The sequence below is a fragment of the Electrophorus electricus genome, chromosome 15 (genome assembly GCF_041902795.1).
Source record: "Electrophorus electricus isolate QZ-2024a chromosome 15, ASM4190279v1, whole genome shotgun sequence".
NCBI lineage: Eukaryota > Metazoa > Chordata > Actinopteri > Gymnotiformes > Gymnotidae > Electrophorus > Electrophorus electricus.
Window position 1 is genome coordinate 18,278,014 of NC_137511.1, and position 24,770 is coordinate 18,302,783.

The 24,770-nt window shown below is 32.9% G+C and overlaps 10 non-coding genes across 10 annotated transcripts; all 10 read right to left on the reverse strand.

Annotated features, from left to right (window-relative positions):
* Positions 1-1,798: 1,798 nt before the first annotated feature.
* trnal-caa (transfer RNA leucine (anticodon CAA)) lies at positions 1,799-1,909 on the reverse strand. Its single transcript has 2 exons — positions 1,872-1,909; positions 1,799-1,844 (listed from the first exon to the last, which is right to left on the reverse strand). It is a non-coding gene; the product is annotated as a tRNA-Leu (tRNA).
* A 2,569-nt stretch (positions 1,910-4,478) lies between these two features.
* On the reverse strand, positions 4,479-4,589 carry trnal-caa (transfer RNA leucine (anticodon CAA)). The gene is made up of 2 exons: positions 4,552-4,589; positions 4,479-4,524 (listed from the first exon to the last, which is right to left on the reverse strand). It is a non-coding gene; the product is annotated as a tRNA-Leu (tRNA).
* Positions 4,590-6,889: 2,300 nt separating this feature from the next.
* trnal-caa (transfer RNA leucine (anticodon CAA)) lies at positions 6,890-7,000 on the reverse strand. The gene is made up of 2 exons: positions 6,963-7,000; positions 6,890-6,935 (listed from the first exon to the last, which is right to left on the reverse strand). It is a non-coding gene; the product is annotated as a tRNA-Leu (tRNA).
* Positions 7,001-8,323: 1,323 nt separating this feature from the next.
* On the reverse strand, positions 8,324-8,434 carry trnal-caa (transfer RNA leucine (anticodon CAA)). The gene is made up of 2 exons: positions 8,397-8,434; positions 8,324-8,369 (listed from the first exon to the last, which is right to left on the reverse strand). It is a non-coding gene; the product is annotated as a tRNA-Leu (tRNA).
* Positions 8,435-10,734: 2,300 nt separating this feature from the next.
* Positions 10,735-10,845, reverse strand: trnal-caa (transfer RNA leucine (anticodon CAA)). Its single transcript has 2 exons — positions 10,808-10,845; positions 10,735-10,780 (listed from the first exon to the last, which is right to left on the reverse strand). It is a non-coding gene; the product is annotated as a tRNA-Leu (tRNA).
* Positions 10,846-13,414: 2,569 nt separating this feature from the next.
* Positions 13,415-13,525, reverse strand: trnal-caa (transfer RNA leucine (anticodon CAA)). Its single transcript has 2 exons — positions 13,488-13,525; positions 13,415-13,460 (listed from the first exon to the last, which is right to left on the reverse strand). It is a non-coding gene; the product is annotated as a tRNA-Leu (tRNA).
* Positions 13,526-16,094: 2,569 nt separating this feature from the next.
* Positions 16,095-16,205, reverse strand: trnal-caa (transfer RNA leucine (anticodon CAA)). Its single transcript has 2 exons — positions 16,168-16,205; positions 16,095-16,140 (listed from the first exon to the last, which is right to left on the reverse strand). It is a non-coding gene; the product is annotated as a tRNA-Leu (tRNA).
* A 2,569-nt stretch (positions 16,206-18,774) lies between these two features.
* trnal-caa (transfer RNA leucine (anticodon CAA)) lies at positions 18,775-18,885 on the reverse strand. Its single transcript has 2 exons — positions 18,848-18,885; positions 18,775-18,820 (listed from the first exon to the last, which is right to left on the reverse strand). It is a non-coding gene; the product is annotated as a tRNA-Leu (tRNA).
* Positions 18,886-21,454: 2,569 nt separating this feature from the next.
* On the reverse strand, positions 21,455-21,565 carry trnal-caa (transfer RNA leucine (anticodon CAA)). The gene is made up of 2 exons: positions 21,528-21,565; positions 21,455-21,500 (listed from the first exon to the last, which is right to left on the reverse strand). It is a non-coding gene; the product is annotated as a tRNA-Leu (tRNA).
* A 1,592-nt stretch (positions 21,566-23,157) lies between these two features.
* Positions 23,158-23,268, reverse strand: trnal-caa (transfer RNA leucine (anticodon CAA)). Its single transcript has 2 exons — positions 23,231-23,268; positions 23,158-23,203 (listed from the first exon to the last, which is right to left on the reverse strand). It is a non-coding gene; the product is annotated as a tRNA-Leu (tRNA).
* Positions 23,269-24,770: the final 1,502 nt, after the last annotated feature.

The following is a 24,770-nucleotide window of genomic DNA, read 5'->3' on the forward strand; positions in this document are numbered from 1 at the left end:
TTTTGAGCTTGGCAGATTAGTCTGTTTGACTGTTCTGCACCACATTAACTACTTTTTAACTATTGTAGACCTTTTTTATTATCATCAAGGCATTATGTCAAGTATGACTCTCAACCAATATAGTTTATAAATTCTGCACTTTTTACATGGTTGGAAAGGTAGAGAATTGATCTTTCTACTCAAATATTCTTTTTTCTCATGTTGTTATAGATGCATCAATTCCAACATTATAGATATTGTACTTCTTAAGGGGGACATAGTGGGTTACTTTCCAATTTCAAGTTTTTGTGGTGTAAACGTAGGACATAAAAAATTGTTCCCAAGACAATACAGCATACAAATCTGATCATGTTATTTTCTCACTCATAAATGTCATGTGAAGAAGTGCTATGTGATTACACACCTCTCTCTAGTGACTCTAAATACTCATGAAGTTAATACATTCCAAGAGATTTTTTTGTTTTTCTAACTAGCATCTTCTTTCTCATGTCGTTATAGATGCATCAATTCCAACATTATAGATATTGTATTTTTTCTGGGGAACATAATTTTTTTTGTGGTGTTAACGTAATCCTTAAAAGATTGTTCCCAAGACAATACAGCATACACATCTGATCATGCTCTTTTTTCAGTTATATATGTCATGTGAAGAAGTGGAATATGATGAAACACCTCTGTCAAGTGACCAGAAATACTCCTAAAGTTAATATGTTCCAAGCGATTATTTTGTGTATCTAACTAGCATCTTCTTTAAGTAGCATTTGGATGATCTTTTCCCAAATTTAAATACTACTTGATACATTTTGTCTTTGAAAAGCAACTGTCTGAAGGGTCCTATGTTAAATTGAGAGAATAGTCCTTTATTTCAAAACTTTACATACCTTCTTGTAAGTACATTTTGAGATTAGCTCGTCTGATTCCTCCAATGTTCAGAACCAAATTAACTTCTTTTTATCTGTTGTAGAGATTTGTTGTTGCTTTTGAGCTTGGCAGATTAGTCTGTTTGACTGTTCTGCACCACATTTACTGCTTTTTAACTATTGTAGACCTTTTTTATTATCATCAAGGCATTATGTCAAATATGTCTGTCAACCAGTATAGTTTATAAATTCTACACGTGTTACATGCTTGGAAAGGTAGAGAATTGATCTTTCTACTCAAATATTCTTTTTCTCATGTAGTTATTAATGCATCAATTCCAACATTATAGATATTGTACTTCTTAAGGGGGACATAGTGAGTTACTTTCCAATTTCAAGTTTTTGTGGTGTAAACATAGGGCATAAAAGATTGTTCCCAAGACAATACAGCATACAAATCTGATCATGTTATTTTCTCACTCATAAATGTCATGTGAAGAAGTGCTATGTGATTACACACCTCTCTCTAGTGACTCTAAATACTCATGAAGTTAATACATTCCAAGAGATTTTTTTGTCTTTCTAACTAGCATCTTCTTTCTCATGTCGTTATAGATGCATCAATTCCAACATTATAGATATTGTATTTTTTCTCGGGAACATAATTTTTTTTGTGGTGTTAACGTAATCCTTAAAAGATTGTTCCCAAGACAATACAGCATACACATGTGATCATGCTCTTTTTTCAGTTATATATGTCATGTGAAGAAGTGGAATATGATGAAACACTTCTGTCAAGTGACCAGAAATACTCCTAAAATTAATATGTTCCAAGAGATTATTTTGTCTATCCAACTAGCATCTTCTTTAAGGAGCATTTGGATGATCTTTTCGCAAATTTAAATACTACTTGATACATTTTGTCTTTGAAAAGCAACTGTCAGAAGTGGGATTTGAACCCACGCCTCCATTTGGAGACCAGAAAGCTCCACTATAGGGAAGAATGAGCCTCTTGAGTCTGGCGCCTTAGACCGCTCGGCCATTCTGACTGGAGCTCATGATTATAGTTTAAAACCAGCCAGACTAATTATCATTAATAAATCAAAGCAAAAGCTTTTTCATGAAGAAATTGAGAGAACAGTCCTTTATTTCAAAGCTTTGCATTAATTGCAGGGACTACATTTTGAGATTAGCTCGTCTGATTTTTCGATTGTTCAGAACCAAATTACCTTCTTTTTATATGTTATAGACATTTGACACATGGTTGCAAAGGTATAGAATTGATCTTTCTACTCAAATAGTCTTCTTTCTCATGTTGTTATAGATGCATGAATTCCAACATTATAGATATTGTATTTTTTAAGGGGGACATAGTGAGTTACTTTCCAATTTCAAGTTTTTGTGGAGTAAACGTAGGACATAAAAGATTGTTCCCAAGACAATACAGCATACACATCTGATCATGCTCTTTTTTCAGTTATATATGTCATGTGAAGTGGAATATGATGAAACACTTCTGTCAAGTGACCAGAAATACTCCTAAAGTTAATACGTTCCAAGCGATTATTTTGTCTATCTAACTAGCATCTTTTTAAATTAGCATTTGGATGATCTTTTCCCAAATTTAAATACTACTTGATACATTTTGTCTTTGAAAAGCAACTGTCTGAAGGGTCCTATGTTAAATTGAGGGAATAGTCCTTTATTTCAAAACTTTACCTACCTTGTTGTAAGTACATTTTGTGATTAGCTTGTCTGATTCCTCCAATGTTCAGAACCAAATTAACTTCTTTTTATCTGTTGTAGAGATTTGTTGTTGCTTTTGAGCTTGGCAGATTAGTCTGTTTGACTGTTCTGCACCACATTAACTGCTTTTTAACTATTGTAGACCTTTTTTATTATCATCAAGGCATTATGTCAAGTATGACTCTCAACCAATATAGTTTATAAATTCTGCACTTTTTACATGGTTGGAAAGGTAGAGAATTGATCTTTCTACTCAAATATTCTTTTTTCTCATGTTGTTATAGATGCATCAATTCCAACATTATAGATATTGTACTTCTTAAGGGGGACATAGTGGGTTACTTTCCAATTTCAAGTTTTTGTGGTGTAAACGTAGGACATAAAAAATTGTTCCCAAGACAATACAGCATACAAATCTGATCATGTTATTTTCTCACTCATAAATGTCATGTGAAGAAGTGCTATGTGATTACACACCTCTCTCTAGTGACTCTAAATACTCATGAAGTTAATACATTCCAAGAGATTTTTTTGTTTTTCTAACTAGCATCTTCTTTCTCATGTCGTTATAGATGCATCAATTCCAACATTATAGATATTGTATTTTTTCTGGGGAACATAATTTTTTTTGTGGTGTTAACGTAATCCTTAAAAGATTGTTCCCAAGACAATACAGCATACACATCTGATCATGCTCTTTTTTCAGTTATATATGTCATGTGAAGAAGTGGAATATGATGAAACACCTCTGTCAAGTGACCAGAAATACTCCTAAAGTTAATATGTTCCAAGCGATTATTTTGTGTATCTAACTAGCATCTTCTTTAAGTAGCATTTGGATGATCTTTTCCCAAATTTAAATACTACTTGATACATTTTGTCTTTGAAAAGCAACTGTCTGAAGGGTCCTATGTTAAATTGAGAGAATAGTCCTTTATTTCAAAACTTTACATACCTTCTTGTAAGTACATTTTGAGATTAGCTCGTCTGATTCCTCCAATGTTCAGAACCAAATTAACTTCTTTTTATCTGTTGTAGAGATTTGTTGTTGCTTTTGAGCTTGGCAGATTAGTCTGTTTGACTGTTCTGCACCACATTTACTGCTTTTTAACTATTGTAGACCTTTTTTATTATCATCAAGGCATTATGTCAAATATGTCTGTCAACCAGTATAGTTTATAAATTCTACACGTGTTACATGCTTGGAAAGGTAGAGAATTGATCTTTCTACTCAAATATTCTTTTTCTCATGTAGTTATTAATGCATCAATTCCAACATTATAGATATTGTACTTCTTAAGGGGGACATAGTGAGTTACTTTCCAATTTCAAGTTTTTGTGGTGTAAACATAGGGCATAAAAGATTGTTCCCAAGACAATACAGCATACAAATCTGATCATGTTATTTTCTCACTCATAAATGTCATGTGAAGAAGTGCTATGTGATTACACACCTCTCTCTAGTGACTCTAAATACTCATGAAGTTAATACATTCCAAGAGATTTTTTTGTCTTTCTAACTAGCATCTTCTTTCTCATGTCGTTATAGATGCATCAATTCCAACATTATAGATATTGTATTTTTTCTCGGGAACATAATTTTTTTTGTGGTGTTAACGTAATCCTTAAAAGATTGTTCCCAAGACAATACAGCATACACATGTGATCATGCTCTTTTTTCAGTTATATATGTCATGTGAAGAAGTGGAATATGATGAAACACTTCTGTCAAGTGACCAGAAATACTCCTAAAATTAATACGTTCCAAGAGATTATTTTGTCTATCCAACTAGCATCTTCTTTAAGGAGCATTTGGATGATCTTTTCGCAAATTTAAATACTACTTGATACATTTTGTCTTTGAAAAGCAACTGTCAGAAGTGGGATTTGAACCCACACCTCCATTTGGAGACCAGAAAGCTCCACTATAGGGAAGAATGATCCTCTTGAGTCTGGCGCCTTAGACCGCTCGGCCATTCTGACTGGAGCTCATGATTATAGTTTAAAACCAGCCAGACTAATTATCATTAATAAATCAAAGCAAAAGCTTTTTCATGAAGAAATTGAGAGAACAGTCCTTTATTTCAAAGCTTTGCATTAATTGCAGGGACTACATTTTGAGATTAGCTCGTCTGATTTTTCGATTGTTAAGAACCAAATTACCTTCTTTTTATATGTTATAGACATTTGACACATGGTTGCAAAGGTATAGAATTGATCTTTCTACTCAAATAGTCTTCTTTCTCATGTTGTTATAGATGCATGAATTCCAACATTATAGATATTGTATTTTTTAAGGGGGACATATTGAGTTACTTTCCAATTTCAAGTTTTTGTGGAGTAAACGTAGGACATAAAAGATTGTTCCCAAGACAATACAGCATACACATCTGATCATGCTCTTTTTTCAGTTATATATGTCATGTGAAGTGGAATATGATGAAACACCTCTGTCAAGTGACCAGAAATACTCCTAAAGTTAATACGTTCCAAGCGATTATTTTGTCTATCTAACTAGCATCTTTTTAAATTAGCATTTGGATGATCTTTTCCCAAATTTAAATACTACTTGATACATTTTGTCTTTGAAAAGCAACTGTCTGAAGGGTCCTATGTTAAATTGAGGGAATAGTCCTTTATTTCAAAACTTTACCTACCTTGTTGTAAGTACATTTTGTGATTAGCTTGTCTGATTCCTCCAATGTTCAGAACCAAATTAACTTCTTTTTATCTGTTGTAGAGATTTGTTGTTGCTTTTGAGCTTGGCAGATTAGTCTGTTTGACTGTTCTGCACCACATTAACTGCTTTTTAACTATTGTAGACCTTTTTTATTATCATCAAGGCATTATGTCAAGTATGACTCTCAACCAATATAGTTTATAAATTCTGCACTTTTTACATGGTTGGAAAGGTAGAGAATTGATCTTTCTACTCAAATATTCTTTTTTCTCATGTTGTTATAGATGCATCAATTCCAACATTATAGATATTGTACTTCTTAAGGGGGACATAGTGGGTTACTTTCCAATTTCAAGTTTTTGTGGTGTAAACGTAGGACATAAAAAATTGTTCCCAAGACAATACAGCATACACATCTGATCATGCTCTTTTTTCAGTTATATATGTCATGTGAAGAAGTGGAATATGATGAAACACCTCTGTCAAGTGACCAGAAATACTCCTAAAGTTAATATGTTCCAAGCGATTATTTTGTGTATCTAACTAGCATCTTCTTTAAGTAGCATTTGGATGATCTTTTCCCAAATTTAAATACTACTTGATACATTTTGTCTTTGAAAAGCAACTGTCTGAAGGGTCCTATGTTAAATTGAGAGAATAGTCCTTTATTTCAAAACTTTACATACCTTCTTGTAAGTACATTTTGAGATTAGCTCGTCTGATTCCTCCAATGTTCAGAACCAAATTAACTTCTTTTTATCTGTTGTAGAGATTTGTTGTTGCTTTTGAGCTTGGCAGATTAGTCTGTTTGACTGTTCTGCACCACATTTACTGCTTTTTAACTATTGTAGACCTTTTTTATTATCATCAAGGCATTATGTCAAATATGTCTGTCAACCAGTATAGTTTATAAATTCTACACGTGTTACATGCTTGGAAAGGTAGAGAATTGATCTTTCTACTCAAATATTCTTTTTCTCGTGTAGTTATTAATGCATCAATTCCAACATTATAGATATTGTACTTCTTAAGGGGGACATAGTGAGTTACTTTCCAATTTCAAGTTTTTGTGGTGTAAACATAGGGCATAAAAGATTGTTCCCAAGACAATACAGCATACAAATCTGATCATGTTATTTTCTCACTCATAAATGTCATGTGAAGAAGTGCTATGTGATTACACACCTCTCTCTAGTGACTCTAAATACTCATGAAGTTAATACATTCCAAGAGATTTTTTTGTCTTTCTAACTAGCATCTTCTTTCTCATGTCGTTATAGATGCATCAATTCCAACATTATAGATATTGTATTTTTTCTGGGGAACATAATTTTTTTTGTGGTGTTAACGTAATCCTTAAAAGATTGTTCCCAAGACAATACAGCATACACATGTGATCATGCTCTTTTTTCAGTTATATATGTCATGTGAAGAAGTGGAATATGATGAAACACTTCTGTCAAGTGACCAGAAATACTCCTAAAATTAATACGTTCCAAGAGATTATTTTGTCTATCCAACTAGCATCTTCTTTAAGGAGCATTTGGATGATCTTTTCGCAAATTTAAATACTACTTGATACATTTTCTCTTTGAAAAGCAACTGTCAGAAGTGGGATTTGAACCCACGCCTCCATTTGGAGACCAGAAAGCTCCACTATAGGGAAGAATGATCCTCTTGAGTCTGGCGCCTTAGACCGCTCGGCCATTCTGACTGGAGCTCATGATTATAGTTTAAAACCAGCCAGACTAATTATCATTAATAAATCAAAGCAAAAGCTTTTTCATGAAGAAATTGAGAGAACAGTCCTTTATTTCAAAGCTTTGCATTAATTGCAGGGACTACATTTTGAGATTAGCTCGTCTGATTTTTCGATTGTTCAGAACCAAATTACCTTCTTTTTATATGTTATAGACATTTGACACATGGTTGCAAAGGTATAGAATTGATCTTTCTACTCAAATAGTCTTCTTTCTCATGTTGTTATAGATGCATGAATTCCAACATTATAGATATTGTATTTTTTAAGGGGGACATAGTGAGTTACTTTCCAATTTCAAGTTTTTGTGGAGTAAACGTAGGACATAAAAGATTGTTCCCAAGACAATACAGCATACACATCTGATCATGCTCTTTTTTCAGTTATATATGTCATGTGAAGTGGAATATGATGAAACACTTCTGTCAAGTGACCAGAAATACTCCTAAAGTTAATACGTTCCAAGCGATTATTTTGTCTATCTAACTAGCATCTTTTTAAATTAGCATTTGGATGATCTTTTCCCAAATTTAAATACTACTTGATACATTTTGTCTTTGAAAAGCAACTGTCTGAAGGGTCCTATGTTAAATTGAGGGAATAGTCCTTTATTTCAAAACTTTACCTACCTTGTTGTAAGTACATTTTGTGATTAGCTTGTCTGATTCCTCCAATGTTCAGAACCAAATTAACTTCTTTTTATCTGTTGTAGAGATTTGTTGTTGCTTTTGAGCTTGGCAGATTAGTCTGTTTGACTGTTCTGCACCACATTAACTGCTTTTTAACTATTGTAGACCTTTTTTATTATCATCAAGGCATTATGTCAAGTATGACTCTCAACCAATATAGTTTATAAATTCTGCACTTTTTACATGGTTGGAAAGGTAGAGAATTGATCTTTCTACTCAAATATTCTTTTTTCTCATGTTGTTATAGATGCATCAATTCCAACATTATAGATATTGTACTTCTTAAGGGGGACATAGTGGGTTACTTTCCAATTTCAAGTTTTTGTGGTGTAAACGTAGGACATAAAAAATTGTTCCCATGACAATACAGCATACACATCTGATCATGCTCTTTTTTCAGTTATATATGTCATGTGAAGAAGTGGAATATGATGAAACACTTCTGTCAAGTGACCAGAAATACTCCTAAAATTAATATGTTCCAAGAGATTATTTTGTCTATCCAACTAGCATCTTCTTTAAGGAGCATTTGGATGATCTTTTCGCAAATTTAAATACTACTTGATACATTTTGTCTTTGAAAAGCAACTGTCAGAAGTGGGATTTGAACCCACGCCTCCATTTGGAGACCAGAAAGCTCCACTATAGGGAAGAATGAGCCTCTTGAGTCTGGCGCCTTAGACCGCTCGGCCATTCTGACTGGAGCTCATGATTATAGTTTAAAACCAGCCAGACTAATTATCATTAATAAATCAAAGCAAAAGCTTTTTCATGAAGAAATTGAGAGAACAGTCCTTTATTTCAAAGCTTTGCATTAATTGCAGGGACTACATTTTGAGATTAGCTCGTCTGATTTTTCGATTGTTCAGAACCAAATTACCTTCTTTTTATATGTTATAGACATTTGACACATGGTTGCAAAGGTATAGAATTGATCTTTCTACTCAAATAGTCTTCTTTCTCATGTTGTTATAGATGCATGAATTCCAACATTATAGATATTGTATTTTTTAAGGGGTACATAGTGAGTTACTTTCCAATTTCAAGTTTTTGTGGAGTAAACGTAGGACATAAAAGATTGTTCCCAAGACAATACAGCATACACATCTGATCATGCTCTTTTTTCAGTTATATATGTCATGTGAAGTGGAATATGATGAAACACTTCTGTCAAGTGACCAGAAATACTCCTAAAGTTAATACGTTCCAAGCGATTATTTTGTCTATCTAACTAGCATCTTTTTAAATTAGCATTTGGATGATCTTTTCCCAAATTTAAATACTACTTGATACATTTTGTCTTTGAAAAGCAACTGTCTGAAGGGTCCTATGTTAAATTGAGGGAATAGTCCTTTATTTCAAAACTTTACCTACCTTGTTGTAAGTACATTTTGTGATTAGCTTGTCTGATTCCTCCAATGTTCAGAACCAAATTAACTTCTTTTTATCTGTTGTAGAGATTTGTTGTTGCTTTTGAGCTTGGCAGATTAGTCTGTTTGACTGTTCTGCACCACATTAACTGCTTTTTAACTATTGTAGACCTTTTTTATTATCATCAAGGCATTATGTCAAGTATGACTCTCAACCAATATAGTTTATAAATTCTGCACTTTTTACATGGTTGGAAAGGTAGAGAATTGATCTTTCTACTCAAATATTCTTTTTTCTCATGTTGTTATAGATGCATCAATTCCAACATTATAGATATTGTACTTCTTAAGGGGGACATAGTGGGTTACTTTCCAATTTCAAGTTTTTGTGGTGTAAACGTAGGACATAAAAAATTGTTCCCAAGACAATACAGCATACACATCTGATCATGCTCTTTTTTCAGTTATATATGTCATGTGAAGAAGTGGAATATGATGAAACACCTCTGTCAAGTGACCAGAAATACTCCTAAAGTTAATATGTTCCAAGCGATTATTTTGTGTATCTAACTAGCATCTTCTTTAAGTAGCATTTGGATGATCTTTTCCCAAATTTAAATACTACTTGATACATTTTGTCTTTGAAAAGCAACTGTCTGAAGGGTCCTATGTTAAATTGAGAGAATAGTCCTTTATTTCAAAACTTTACATACCTTCTTGTAAGTACATTTTGAGATTAGCTCGTCTGATTCCTCCAATGTTCAGAACCAAATTAACTTCTTTTTATCTGTTGTAGAGATTTGTTGTTGCTTTTGAGCTTGGCAGATTAGTCTGTTTGACTGTTCTGCACCACATTTACTGCTTTTTAACTATTGTAGACCTTTTTTATTATCATCAAGGCATTATGTCAAATATGTCTGTCAACCAGTATAGTTTATAAATTCTACACGTGTTACATGCTTGGAAAGGTAGAGAATTGATCTTTCTACTCAAATATTCTTTTTCTCGTGTAGTTATTAATGCATCAATTCCAACATTATAGATATTGTACTTCTTAAGGGGGACATAGTGAGTTACTTTCCAATTTCAAGTTTTTGTGGTGTAAACATAGGGCATAAAAGATTGTTCCCAAGACAATACAGCATACAAATCTGATCATGTTATTTTCTCACTCATAAATGTCATGTGAAGAAGTGCTATGTGATTACACACCTCTCTCTAGTGACTCTAAATACTCATGAAGTTAATACATTCCAAGAGATTTTTTTGTCTTTCTAACTAGCATCTTCTTTCTCATGTCGTTATAGATGCATCAATTCCAACATTATAGATATTGTATTTTTTCTGGGGAACATAATTTTTTTTGTGGTGTTAACGTAATCCTTAAAAGATTGTTCCCAAGACAATACAGCATACACATGTGATCATGCTCTTTTTTCAGTTATATATGTCATGTGAAGAAGTGGAATATGATGAAACACTTCTGTCAAGTGACCAGAAATACTCCTAAAATTAATACGTTCCAAGAGATTATTTTGTCTATCCAACTAGCATCTTCTTTAAGGAGCATTTGGATGATCTTTTCGCAAATTTAAATACTACTTGATACATTTTCTCTTTGAAAAGCAACTGTCAGAAGTGGGATTTGAACCCACGCCTCCATTTGGAGACCAGAAAGCTCCACTATAGGGAAGAATGATCCTCTTGAGTCTGGCGCCTTAGACCGCTCGGCCATTCTGACTGGAGCTCATGATTATAGTTTAAAACCAGCCAGACTAATTATCATTAATAAATCAAAGCAAAAGCTTTTTCATGAAGAAATTGAGAGAACAGTCCTTTATTTCAAAGCTTTGCATTAATTGCAGGGACTACATTTTGAGATTAGCTCGTCTGATTTTTCGATTGTTCAGAACCAAATTACCTTCTTTTTATATGTTATAGACATTTGACACATGGTTGCAAAGGTATAGAATTGATCTTTCTACTCAAATAGTCTTCTTTCTCATGTTGTTATAGATGCATGAATTCCAACATTATAGATATTGTATTTTTTAAGGGGGACATAGTGAGTTACTTTCCAATTTCAAGTTTTTGTGGTGTAAACGTAGGACATAAAAGATTGTTCCCAAGACAATACAGCATACACATCTGATCATGCTCTTTTTTCAGTTATATATGTCATGTGAAGTGGAATATGATGAAACACCTCTGTCAAGTGACCAGAAATACTACTAAAGTTAATACGTTCCAAGCGATTATTTTGTCTATCTAACTAGCATCTTTTTAAATTAGCATTTGGATGATCTTTTCCCAAATTTAAATACTACTTGATACATTTTGTCTTTGAAAAGCAACTGTCTGAAGGGTCCTATGTTAAATTGAGGGAATAGTCCTTTATTTCAAAACTTTACCTACCTTGTTGTAAGTACATTTTGAGATTAGCTTGTCTGATTCCTCCAATGTTCAGAACCAAATTAACTTCTTTTTATCTGTTGTAGAGATTTGTTGTTGCTTTTGAGCTTGGCAGATTAGTCTGTTTGACTGTTCTGCACCACATTAACTGCTTTTTAACTATTGTAGACCTTTTTTATTATCATCAAGGCATTATGTCAAGTATGACTCTCAACCAATATAGTTTATAAATTCTGCACTTTTTACATGGTTGGAAAGGTAGAGAATTGATCTTTCTACTCAAATATTCTTTTTTCTCATGTTGTTATAGATGCATCAATTCCAACATTATAGATATTGTACTTCTTAAGGGGGACATAGTGGGTTACTTTCCAATTTCAAGTTTTTGTGGTGTAAACGTAGGACATAAAAAATTGTTCCCAAGACAATACAGCATACAAATCTGATCATGTTATTTTCTCACTCATAAATGTCATGTGAAGAAGTGCTATGTGATTACACACCTCTCTCTAGTGACTCTAAATACTCATGAAGTTAATACATTCCAAGAGATTTTTTTGTTTTTCTAACTAGCATCTTCTTTCTCATGTCGTTATAGATGCATCAATTCCAACATTATAGATATTGTATTTTTTCTGGGGAACATAATTTTTTTTGTGGTGTTAACGTAATCCTTAAAAGATTGTTCCCAAGACAATACAGCATACACATCTGATCATGCTCTTTTTTCAGTTATATATGTCATGTGAAGAAGTGGAATATGATGAAACACCTCTGTCAAGTGACCAGAAATACTCCTAAAGTTAATATGTTCCAAGCGATTATTTTGTGTATCTAACTAGCATCTTCTTTAAGTAGCATTTGGATGATCTTTTCCCAAATTTAAATACTACTTGATACATTTTGTCTTTGAAAAGCAACTGTCTGAAGGGTCCTATGTTAAATTGAGAGAATAGTCCTTTATTTCAAAACTTTACATACCTTCTTGTAAGTACATTTTGAGATTAGCTCGTCTGATTCCTCCAATGTTCAGAACCAAATTAACTTCTTTTTATCTGTTGTAGAGATTTGTTGTTGCTTTTGAGCTTGGCAGATTAGTCTGTTTGACTGTTCTGCACCACATTTACTGCTTTTTAACTATTGTAGACCTTTTTTATTATCATCAAGGCATTATGTCAAATATGTCTGTCAACCAGTATAGTTTATAAATTCTACACGTGTTACATGCTTGGAAAGGTAGAGAATTGATCTTTCTACTCAAATATTCTTTTTCTCATGTAGTTATTAATGCATCAATTCCAACATTATAGATATTGTACTTCTTAAGGGGGACATAGTGAGTTACTTTCCAATTTCAAGTTTTTGTGGTGTAAACATAGGGCATAAAAGATTGTTCCCAAGACAATACAGCATACAAATCTGATCATGTTATTTTCTCACTCATAAATGTCATGTGAAGAAGTGCTATGTGATTACACACCTCTCTCTAGTGACTCTAAATACTCATGAAGTTAATACATTCCAAGAGATTTTTTTGTCTTTCTAACTAGCATCTTCTTTCTCATGTCGTTATAGATGCATCAATTCCAACATTATAGATATTGTATTTTTTCTCGGGAACATAATTTTTTTTGTGGTGTTAACGTAATCCTTAAAAGATTGTTCCCAAGACAATACAGCATACACATGTGATCATGCTCTTTTTTCAGTTATATATGTCATGTGAAGAAGTGGAATATGATGAAACACTTCTGTCAAGTGACCAGAAATACTCCTAAAATTAATACGTTCCAAGAGATTATTTTGTCTATCCAACTAGCATCTTCTTTAAGGAGCATTTGGATGATCTTTTCGCAAATTTAAATACTACTTGATACATTTTCTCTTTGAAAAGCAACTGTCAGAAGTGGGATTTGAACCCCCGCCTCCATTTGGAGACCAGAAAGCTCCACTATAGGGAAGAATGATCCTCTTGAGTCTGGCGCCTTAGACCGCTCGGCCATTCTGACTGGAGCTCATGATTACAGTTTAAAACCAGCCAGACTAATTATCATTAATAAATCAAAGCAAAAGCTTTTTCATGAAGAAATTGAGAGAACAGTCCTTTATTTCAAAGCTTTGCATTAATTGCAGGGACTACATTTTGAGATTAGCTCGTCTGATTTTTCGATTGTTCAGAACCAAATTACCTTCTTTTTATATGTTATAGACATTTGACACATGGTTGCAAAGGTATAGAATTGATCTTTCTACTCAAATAGTCTTCTTTCTCATGTTGTTATAGATGCATGAATTCCAACATTATAGATATTGTATTTTTTAAGGGGGACATAGTGAGTTACTTTCCAATTTCAAGTTTTTGTGGTGTAAACGTAGGACATAAAAGATTGTTCCCAAGACAATACAGCATACACATCTGATCATGCTCTTTTTTCAGTTATATATGTCATGTGAAGTGGAATATGATGAAACACCTCTGTCAATTGACCAGAAATACTACTAAAGTTAATACGTTCCAAGCGATTATTTTGTCTATCTAACTAGCATCTTTTTAAATTAGCATTTGGATGATCTTTTCCCAAATTTAAATACTACTTGATACATTTTGTCTTTGAAAAGCAACTGTCTGAAGGGTCCTATGTTAAATTGAGGGAATAGTCCTTTATTTCAAAACTTTACCTACCTTGTTGTAAGTACATTTTGTGATTAGCTTGTCTGATTCCTCCAATGTTCAGAACCAAATTAACTTCTTTTTATCTGTTGTAGAGATTTGTTGTTGCTTTTGAGCTTGGCAGATTAGTCTGTTTGACTGTTCTGCACCACATTAACTGCTTTTTAACTATTGTAGACCTTTTTTATTATCATCAAGGCATTATGTCAAGTATGACTCTCAACCAATATAGTTTATAAATTCTGCACTTTTTACATGGTTGGAAAGGTAGAGAATTGATCTTTCTACTCAAATATTCTTTTTTCTCATGTTGTTATAGATGCATCAATTCCAACATTATAGATATTGTACTTCTTAAGGGGGACATAGTGGGTTACTTTCCAATTTCAAGTTTTTGTGGTGTAAACGTAGGACATAAAAAATTGTTCCCAAGACAATACAGCATACAAATCTGATCATGTTATTTTCTCACTCATAAATGTCATGTGAAGAAGTGCTATGTGATTACACACCTCTCTCTAGTGACTCTAAATACTCATGAAGTTAATACATTCCAAGAGATTTTTTTGTTTTTCTAACTAGCATCTTCTTTCTCATGTCGTTATAGATGCATCAATTCCAACATTATAGATATTGTATTTTTTCTGGGGAACATAATTTTTTTTGTGGTGTTAACGTAATCCTTAAAAGATTGTTCCCAAGACAATACAGCATACACATCTGATCATGCTCTTTTTTCAGTTATATATGTCATGTGAAGAAGTGGAATATGATGAAACACCTCTGTCAAGTGACCAGAAATACTCCTAAAGTTAATATGTTCCAAGCGATTATTTTGTGTATCTAACTAGCATCTTCTTTAAGTAGCATTTGGATGATCTTTTCCCAAATTTAAATACTACTTGATACATTTTGTCTTTGAAAAGCAACTGTCTGAAGGGTCCTATGTTAAATTGAGAGAATAGTCCTTTATTTCAAAACTTTACATACCTTCTTGTAAGTACATTTTGAGATTAGCTCGTCTGATTCCTCCAATGTTCAGAACCAAATTAACTTCTTTTTATCTGTTGTAGAGATTTGTTGTTGCTTTTGAGCTTGGCAGATTAGTCTGTTTGACTGTTCTGCACCACATTTACTGCTTTTTAACTATTGTAGACCTTTTTTATTATCATCAAGGCATTATGTCAAATATGTCTGTCAACCAGTATAGTTTATAAATTCTACACGTGTTACATGCTTGGAAAGGTAGAGAATTGATCTTTCTACTCAAATATTCTTTTTCTCATGTAGTTATTAATGCATCAATTCCAACATTATAGATATTGTACTTCTTAAGGGGGACATAGTGAGTTACTTTCCAATTTCAAGTTTTTGTGGTGTAAACATAGGGCATAAAAGATTGTTCCCAAGACAATACAGCATACAAATCTGATCATGTTATTTTCTCACTCATAAATGTCATGTGAAGAAGTGCTATGTGATTACACACCTCTCTCTAGTGACTCTAAATACTCATGAAGTTAATACATTCCAAGAGATTTTTTTGTCTTTCTAACTAGCATCTTCTTTCTCATGTCGTTATAGATGCATCAATTCCAACATTATAGATATTGTATTTTTTCTCGGGAACATAATTTTTTTTGTGGTGTTAACGTAATCCTTAAAAGATTGTTCCCAAGACAATACAGCATACACATGTGATCATGCTCTTTTTTCAGTTATATATGTCATGTGAAGAAGTGGAATATGATGAAACACTTCTGTCAAGTGACCAGAAATACTCCTAAAATTAATACGTTCCAAGAGATTATTTTGTCTATCCAACTAGCATCTTCTTTAAGGAGCATTTGGATGATCTTTTCGCAAATTTAAATACTACTTGATACATTTTGTCTTTGAAAAAGAACTGTCAGAAGTGGGATTTGAACCCACGCCTCCATTTGGAGACCAGAAAGCTCCACTATAGGGAAGAATGATCCTCTTGAGTCTGGCGCCTTAGACCGCTCGGCCATTCTGACTGGAGCTCATAATTATAGTTTAAAACCAGCCAGACTAATTATCATTAATAAATCAAAGCAAAAGCTTTTTCATGAAGAAATTGAGAGAACAGTCCTTTATTTCAAAGCTTTGCATTAATTGCAGGGACTACATTTTGAGATTAGCTCGTCTGATTTTTCGATTGTTCAGAACCAAATTACCTTCTTTTTATATGTTATAGACATTTGACACATGGTTGCAAAGGTATAGAATTGATCTTTCTACTCAAATAGTCTTCTTTCTCATGTTGTTATAGATGCATGAATTCCAACATTATAGATATTGTATTTTTTAAGGGGGACATAGTGAGTTACTTTCCAATTTCAAGTTTTTGTGGTGTAAACGTAGGACATAAAAGATTGTTCCCAAGACAATACAGCATACACATCTGATCATGCTCTTTTTTCAGTTATATATGTCATGTGAAGTGGAATATGATGAAACACCTCTGTCAAGTGACCAGAAATACTCCTAAAGTTAATACGTTCCAAGCGATTATTTTGTCTATCTAACTAGCATCTTTTTAAATTAGCATTTGGATGATCTTTTCCCAAATTTAAATACTACTTGATACATTTTGTCTTTGAAAAGCAACTGTCTGAAGGGTCCTATGTTAAATTGAGGGAATAGTCCTTTATTTCAAAACTTTACCTACCTTGTTGTAAGTACATTTTGAGATTAGCTTGTCTGATTCCTCCAATGTTCAGAACCAAATTAACTTCTTTTTATCTGTTGTAGAGATTTGTTGTTGCTTTTGAGCTTGGCAGATTAGTCTGTTTGACTGTTCTGCACCACATTAACTGCTTTTTAACTATTGTAGACCTTTTTTATTATCATCAAGGCATTATGTCAAGTATGACTCTCAACCAATATAGTTTATAAATTCTGCACTTTTTACATGGTTGGAAAGGTAGAGAATTGATCTTTCTACTCAAATATTCTTTTTTCTCATGTTGTTATAGATGCATCAATTCCAACATTATAGATATTGTACTTCTTAAGGGGGACATAGTGGGTTACTTTCCAATTTCAAGTTTTTGTGGTGTAAACGTAGGACATAAAAAATTGTTCCCAAGACAATACAGCATACAAATCTGATCATGTTATTTTCTCACTCATAAATGTCATGTGAAGAAGTGCTATGTGATTACACACCTCTCTCTAGTGACTCTAAATACTCATGAAGTTAATACATTCCAAGAGATTTTTTTGTTTTTCTAACTAGCATCTTCTTTCTCATGTCGTTATAGATGCATCAATTCCAACATTATAGATATTGTATTTTTTCTGGGGAACATAATTTTTTTTGTGGTGTTAACGTAATCCTTAAAAGATTGTTCCCAAGACAATACAGCATACACATCTGATCATGCTCTTTTTTCAGTTATATATGTCATGTGAAGAAGTGGAATATGATGAAACACCTCTGTCAAGTGACCAGAAATACTCCTAAAGTTAATATGTTCCAAGCGATTATTTTGTGTATCTAACTAGCATCTTCTTTAAGTAGCATTTGGATGATCTTTTCCCAAATTTAAATACTACTTGATACATTTTGTCTTTGAAAAGCAACTGTCTGAAGGGTCCTATGTTAAATTGAGAGAATAGTCCTTTATTTCAAAACTTTACATACCTTCTTGTAAGTACATTTTGAGATTAGCTCGTCTGATTCCTCCAATGTTCAGAACCAAATTAACTTCTTTTTATCTGTTGTAGAGATTTGTTGTTGCTTTTGAGCTTGGCAGATTAGTCTGTTTGACTGTTCTGCACCACATTTACTGCTTTTTAACTATTGTAGACCTTTTTTATTATCATCAAGGCATTATGTCAAATATGTCTGTCAACCAGTATAGTTTATAAATTCTACACGTGTTACATGCTTGGAAAGGTAGAGAATTGATCTTTCTACTCAAATATTCTTTTTCTCATGTAGTTATTAATGCATCAATTCCAACATTATAGATATTGTACTTCTTAAGGGGGACATAGTGAGTTACTTTCCAATTTCAAGTTTTTGTGGTGTAAACATAGGGCATAAAAGATTGTTCCCAAGACAATACAGCATACAAATCTGATCATGTTATTTTCTCACTCATAAATGTCATGTGAAGAAGTGCTATGTGATTACACACCTCTCTCTAGTGACTCTAAATACTCATGAAGTTAATTCATTCCAAGAGATTTTTTTGTCTTTCTAACTAGCATCTTCTTTCTCATGTCGTTATAGATGCATCAATTCCAATATTATAGATATTGTATTTTTTCTCGGGAACATAATTTTTTTTGTGGTGTTAACGTAATCCTTAAAAGATTGTTCCCAAGACAATACAGCATACACATGTGATCATGCTCTTTTTTCAGTTATATATGTCATGTGAAGAAGTGGAATATGATGAAACACTTCTGTCAAGTGACCAGAAATACTCCTAAAATTAATACGTTCCAAGAGATTATTTTGTCTATCCAACTAGCATCTTCTTTAAGGAGCATTTGGATGATCTTTTCGCAAATTTAAATACTACTTGATACATTTTCTCTTTGAAAAGCAACTGTCAGAAGTGGGATTTGAACCCACGCCTCCATTTGGAGACCAGAAAGCTCCACTATAGGGAAGAATGATCCTCTTGAGTCTGGCGCCTTAGACCGCTCGGCCATTCTGACTGGAGCTCATGATTATAGCTTAAAACCACCCAGACTAATTATCATTAATAAATCAAAGCAAAAGCTTTTTCATGAAGAAATTGAGAGAACAGTCCTTTATTTCAAAGCTTTGCATTAATTGCAGGGACTACATTTTGAGATTAGCTCGTCTGATTTTTCGATTGTTCAGAACCAAATTACCTTCTTTTTATATGTTATAGACATTTGACACATGGTTGCAAAGGTATAGAATTGATCTTTCTACTCAAATAGTCTTCTTTCTCATGTTGTTATAGATGCATGAATTCCAACATTATAGATATTGTATTTTTTAAGGGGGACATAGTGAGTTACTTTCCAATTTCAAGTTTTTGTGGTGTAAACGTAGGACATAAAAGATTGTTCCCAAGACAATACAGCATACACATCTGATCATGCTCTTTTTTCAGTTATATATGTCATGTGAAGTGGAATATGATGAAACACCTCTGTCAAGTGACCAGAAATACTCCTAAAGTTAATACGTTCCAAGCGATTATTTTGTCTATCTAACTAGCATCTTTTTAAATTAGCATTTGGATGATCTTTTCCCAAATTTAAATACTACTTGATACATTTTGTCTTTGAAAAGCAACTGTCTGAAGGGTCCTATGTTAAATTGAGGGAATAGTCCTTTATTTCAAAACTTTACCTACCTTGTTGTAAGTACATTTTGAGATTAGCTTGTCTGATTCCTCCAATGTTCAGAACCAAATTAACTTCTTTTTATCTGTTGTAGAGATTTGTTGTTGCTTTTGAGCTTGGCAGATTAGTCTGTTTGACTGTTCTGCACCACATTAACTGCTTTTTAACTATTGTAGACCTTTTTTATTATCATCAAGGCATTATGTCAAGTATGACTCTCAACCAATATAGTTTATAAATTCTGCACTTTTTACATGGTTGGAAAGGTAGAGAATTGATCTTTCTACTCAAATATTCTTTTTTCTCATGTTGTTATAGATGCATCAATTCCAACATTATAGATATTGTACTTCTTAAGGGGGACATAGTGGGTTACTTTCCAATTTCAAGTTTTTGTGGTGTAAACGTAGGACATAAAAAATTGTTCCCAAGACAATACAGCATACAAATCTGATCATGTTATTTTCTCACTCATAAATGTCATGTGAAGAAGTGCTATGTGATTACACACCTCTCTCTAGTGACTCTAAATACTCATGAAGTTAATACATTCCAAGAGATTTTTTTGTTTTTCTAACTAGCATCTTCTTTCTCATGTCGTTATAGATGCATCAATTCCAACATTATAGATATTGTATTTTTTCTGGGGAACATAATTTTTTTTGTGGTGTTAACGTAATCCTTAAAAGATTGTTCCCAAGACAATACAGCATACACATCTGATCATGCTCTTTTTTCAGTTATATATGTCATGTGAAGAAGTGGAATATGATGAAACACCTCTGTCAAGTGACCAGAAATACTCCTAAAGTTAATATGTTCCAAGCGATTATTTTGTGTATCTAACTAGCATCTTCTTTAAGTAGCATTTGGATGATCTTTTCCCAAATTTAAATACTACTTGATACATTTTGTCTTTGAAAAGCAACTGTCTGAAGGGTCCTATGTTAAATTGAGAGAATAGTCCTTTATTTCAAAACTTTACATACCTTCTTGTAAGTACATTTTGAGATTAGCTCGTCTGATTCCTCCAATGTTCAGAACCAAATTAACTTCTTTTTATCTGTTGTAGAGATTTGTTGTTGCTTTTGAGCTTGGCAGATTAGTCTGTTTGACTGTTCTGCACCACATTTACTGCTTTTTAACTATTGTAAACCTTTTTTATTATCATCAAGGCATTATGTCAAATATGTCTGTCAACCAGTATAGTTTATAAATTCTACACGTGTTACATGCTTGGAAAGGTAGAGAATTGATCTTTCTACTCAAATATTCTTTTTCTCATGTAGTTATTAATGCATCAATTCCAACATTATAGATATTGTACTTCTTAAGGGGGACATAGTGAGTTACTTTCCAATTTCAAGTTTTTGTGGTGTAAACATAGGGCATAAAAGATTGTTCCCAAGACAATACAGCATACAAATCTGATCATGTTATTTTCTCACTCATAAATGTCATGTGAAGAAGTGCTATGTGATTACACACCTCTCTCTAGTGACTCTAAATACTCATGAAGTTAATACATTCCAAGAGATTTTTTTGTCTTTCTAACTAGCATCTTCTTTCTCATGTCGTTATAGATGCATCAATTCCAACATTATAGATATTGTATTTTTTCTCGGGAACATAATTTTTTTTGTGGTGTTAACGTAATCCTTAAAAGATTGTTCCCAAGACAATACAGCATACACATGTGATCATGCTCTTTTTTCAGTTATATATGTCATGTGAAGAAGTGGAATATGATGAAACACTTCTGTCAAGTGACCAGAAATACTCCTAAAATTAATACGTTCCAAGAGATTATTTTGTCTATCCAACTAGCATCTTCTTTAAGGAGCATTTGGATGATCTTTTCGCAAATTTAAATACTACTTGATACATTTTGTCTTTGAAAAGCAACTGTCAGAAGTGGGATTTGAACCCACGCCTCCATTTGGAGACCAGAAAGCTCCACTATAGGGAAGAATGATCCTCTTGAGTCTGGCGCCTTAGACCGCTCGGCCATTCTGACTGGAGCTCATGATTATAGTTTAAAACCAGCCAGACTAATTATCATTAATAAATCAAATCAAAAGCTTTTTCATGAAGAAATTGAGAGAACAGTCCTTTATTTCAAAGCTTTGCATTAATTGCAGGGACTACATTTTGAGATTAGCTCGTCTGATTTTTCGATTGTTCAGAACCAAATTACCTTCTTTTTATATGTTATAGACATTTGACACATGGTTGCAAAGGTATAGAATTGATCTTTCTACTCAAATAGTCTTCTTTCTCATGTTGTTATAGATGCATGAATTCCAACATTATAGATATTGTATTTTTTAAGGGGGACATAGTGAGTTACTTTCCAATTTCAAGTTTTTGTGGTGTAAACGTAGGACATAAAAGATTGTTCCCAAGACAATACAGCATACACATCTGATCATGCTCTTTTTTCAGTTATATATGTCATGTGAAGTGGAATATGATGAAACACCTCTGTCAAGTGACCAGAAATACTCCTAAAGTTAATACGTTCCAAGCGATTATTTTGTCTATCTAACTAGCATCTTTTTAAATTAGCATTTGGATGATCTTTTCCCAAATTTAAATACTACTTGATACATTTTGTCTTTGAAAAGCAACTGTCTGAAGGGTCCTATGTTAAATTGAGGGAATAGTCCTTTATTTCAAAACTTTACCTACCTTGTTGTAAGTACATTTTGAGATTAGCTTGTCTGATTCCTCCAATGTTCAGAACCAAATTAACTTCTTTTTATCTGTTGTAGAGATTTGTTGTTGCTTTTGAGCTTGGCAGATTAGTCTGTTTGACTGTTCTGCACCACATTAACTGCTTTTTAACTATTGTAGACCTTTTTTATTATCATCAAGGCATTATGTCAAGTATGACTCTCAACCAATATAGTTTATAAATTCTGCACTTTTTACATGGTTGGAAAGGTAGAGAATTGATCTTTCTACTCAAATATTCTTTTTTCTCATGTTGTTATAGATGCATCAATTCCAACATTATAGATATTGTACTTCTTAAGGGGGACATAGTGGGTTACTTTCCAATTTCAAGTTTTTGTGGTGTAAACGTAGGACATAAAAAATTGTTCCCAAGACAATACAGCATACAAATCTGATCATGTTATTTTCTCACTCATAAATGTCATGTGAAGAAGTGCTATGTGATTACACACCTCTCTCTAGTGACTCTAAATACTCATGAAGTTAATACATTCCAAGAGATTTTTTTGTCTTTCTAACTAGCATCTTCTTTCTCATGTCGTTATAGATGCATCAATTCCAACATTATAGATATTGTATTTTTTCTCGGGAACATAATTTTTTTTGTGGTGTTAACGTAATCCTTAAAAGATTGTTCCCAAGACAATACAGCATACACATGTGATCATGCTCTTTTTTCAGTTATATATGTCATGTGAAGAAGTGGAATATGATGAAACACTTCTGTCAAGTGACCAGAAATACTCCTAAAATTAATACGTTCCAAGAGATTATTTTGTCTATCTAACTAGCATATTCTTTAAGGAGCATTTGGATGATCTTTTCGCAAATTTAAATACTACTTGATACATTTTGTCTTTGAAAAGCAACTGTCAGAAGTGGGATTTGAACCCACGCCTCCATTTGGAGACCAGAAAGCTCCACTATAGGGAAGAATGATCCTCTTGAGTCTGGCGCCTTAGACCGTTCGGCCATTCTGACTGGAGCTCATGATTATAGTTTAAAACCAGCCAGACTAATTATCATTAATAAATCAAAGCAAAAGCTTTTTCATGAAGAAATTGAGAGAACAGTCCTTTATTTCAAAGCTTTGCATTAATTGCAGGGACTACATTTTGAGATTAGCTCGTCTGATTTTTCGATTGTTCAGAACCAAATTACCTTCTTTTTATATGTTATAGACATTTGACACATGGTTGCAAAGGTATAGAATTGATCTTTCTACTCAAATAGTCTTCTTTCTCATGTTGTTATAGATGCATGAATTCCAACATTATAGATATTGTATTTTTTAAGGGGGACATAGTGAGTTACTTTCCAATTTCAAGTTTTTGTGGTGTAAACGTAGGACATAAAAGATTGTTCCCAAGACAATACAGCATACACATCTGATCATGCTCTTTTTTCAGTTATATATGTCATGTGAAGTGGAATATGATGAAACACCTCTGTCAAGTGACCAGAAATACTCCTAAAGTTAATACGTTCCAAGCGATTATTTTGTCTATCTAACTAGCATCTTTTTAAATTAGCATTTGGATGATCTTTTCCCAAATTTAAATACTACTTGATACATTTTGTCTTTGAAAAGCAACTGTCTGAAGGGTCCTATGTTAAATTGAGGGAATAGTCCTTTATTTCAAAACTTTACCTACCTTGTTGTAAGTACATTTTGAGATTAGCTTGTCTGATTCCTCCAATGTTCAGAACCAAATTAACTTCTTTTTATCTGTTGTAGAGATTTGTTGTTGCTTTTGAGCTTGGCAGATTAGTCTGTTTGACTGTTCTGCACCACATTAACTGCTTTTTAACTATTGTAGACCTTTTTTATTATCATCAAGGCATTATGTCAAGTATGACTCTCAACCAATATAGTTTATAAATTCTGCACTTTTTACATGGTTGGAAAGGTAGAGAATTGATCTTTCTACTCAAATATTCTTTTTTCTCATGTTGTTATAGATGCATCAATTCCAACATTATAGATATTGTACTTCTTAAGGGGGACATAGTGGGTTACTTTCCAATTTCAAGTTTTTGTGGTGTAAACGTAGGACATAAAAAATTGTTCCCAAGACAATACAGCATACAAATCTGATCATGTTATTTTCTCACTCATAAATGTCATGTGAAGAAGTGCTATGTGATTACACACCTCTCTCTAGTGACTCTAAATACTCATGAAGTTAATACATTCCAAGAGATTTTTTTGTTTTTCTAACTAGCATCTTCTTTCTCATGTCGTTATAGATGCATCAATTCCAACATTATAGATATTGTATTTTTTCTGGGGAACATAATTTTTTTTGTGGTGTTAACGTAATCCTTAAAAGATTGTTCCCAAGACAATACAGCATACACATCTGATCATGCTCTTTTTTCAGTTATATATGTCATGTGAAGAAGTGGAATATGATGAAACACCTCTGTCAAGTGACCAGAAATACTCCTAAAGTTAATATGTTCCAAGCGATTATTTTGTG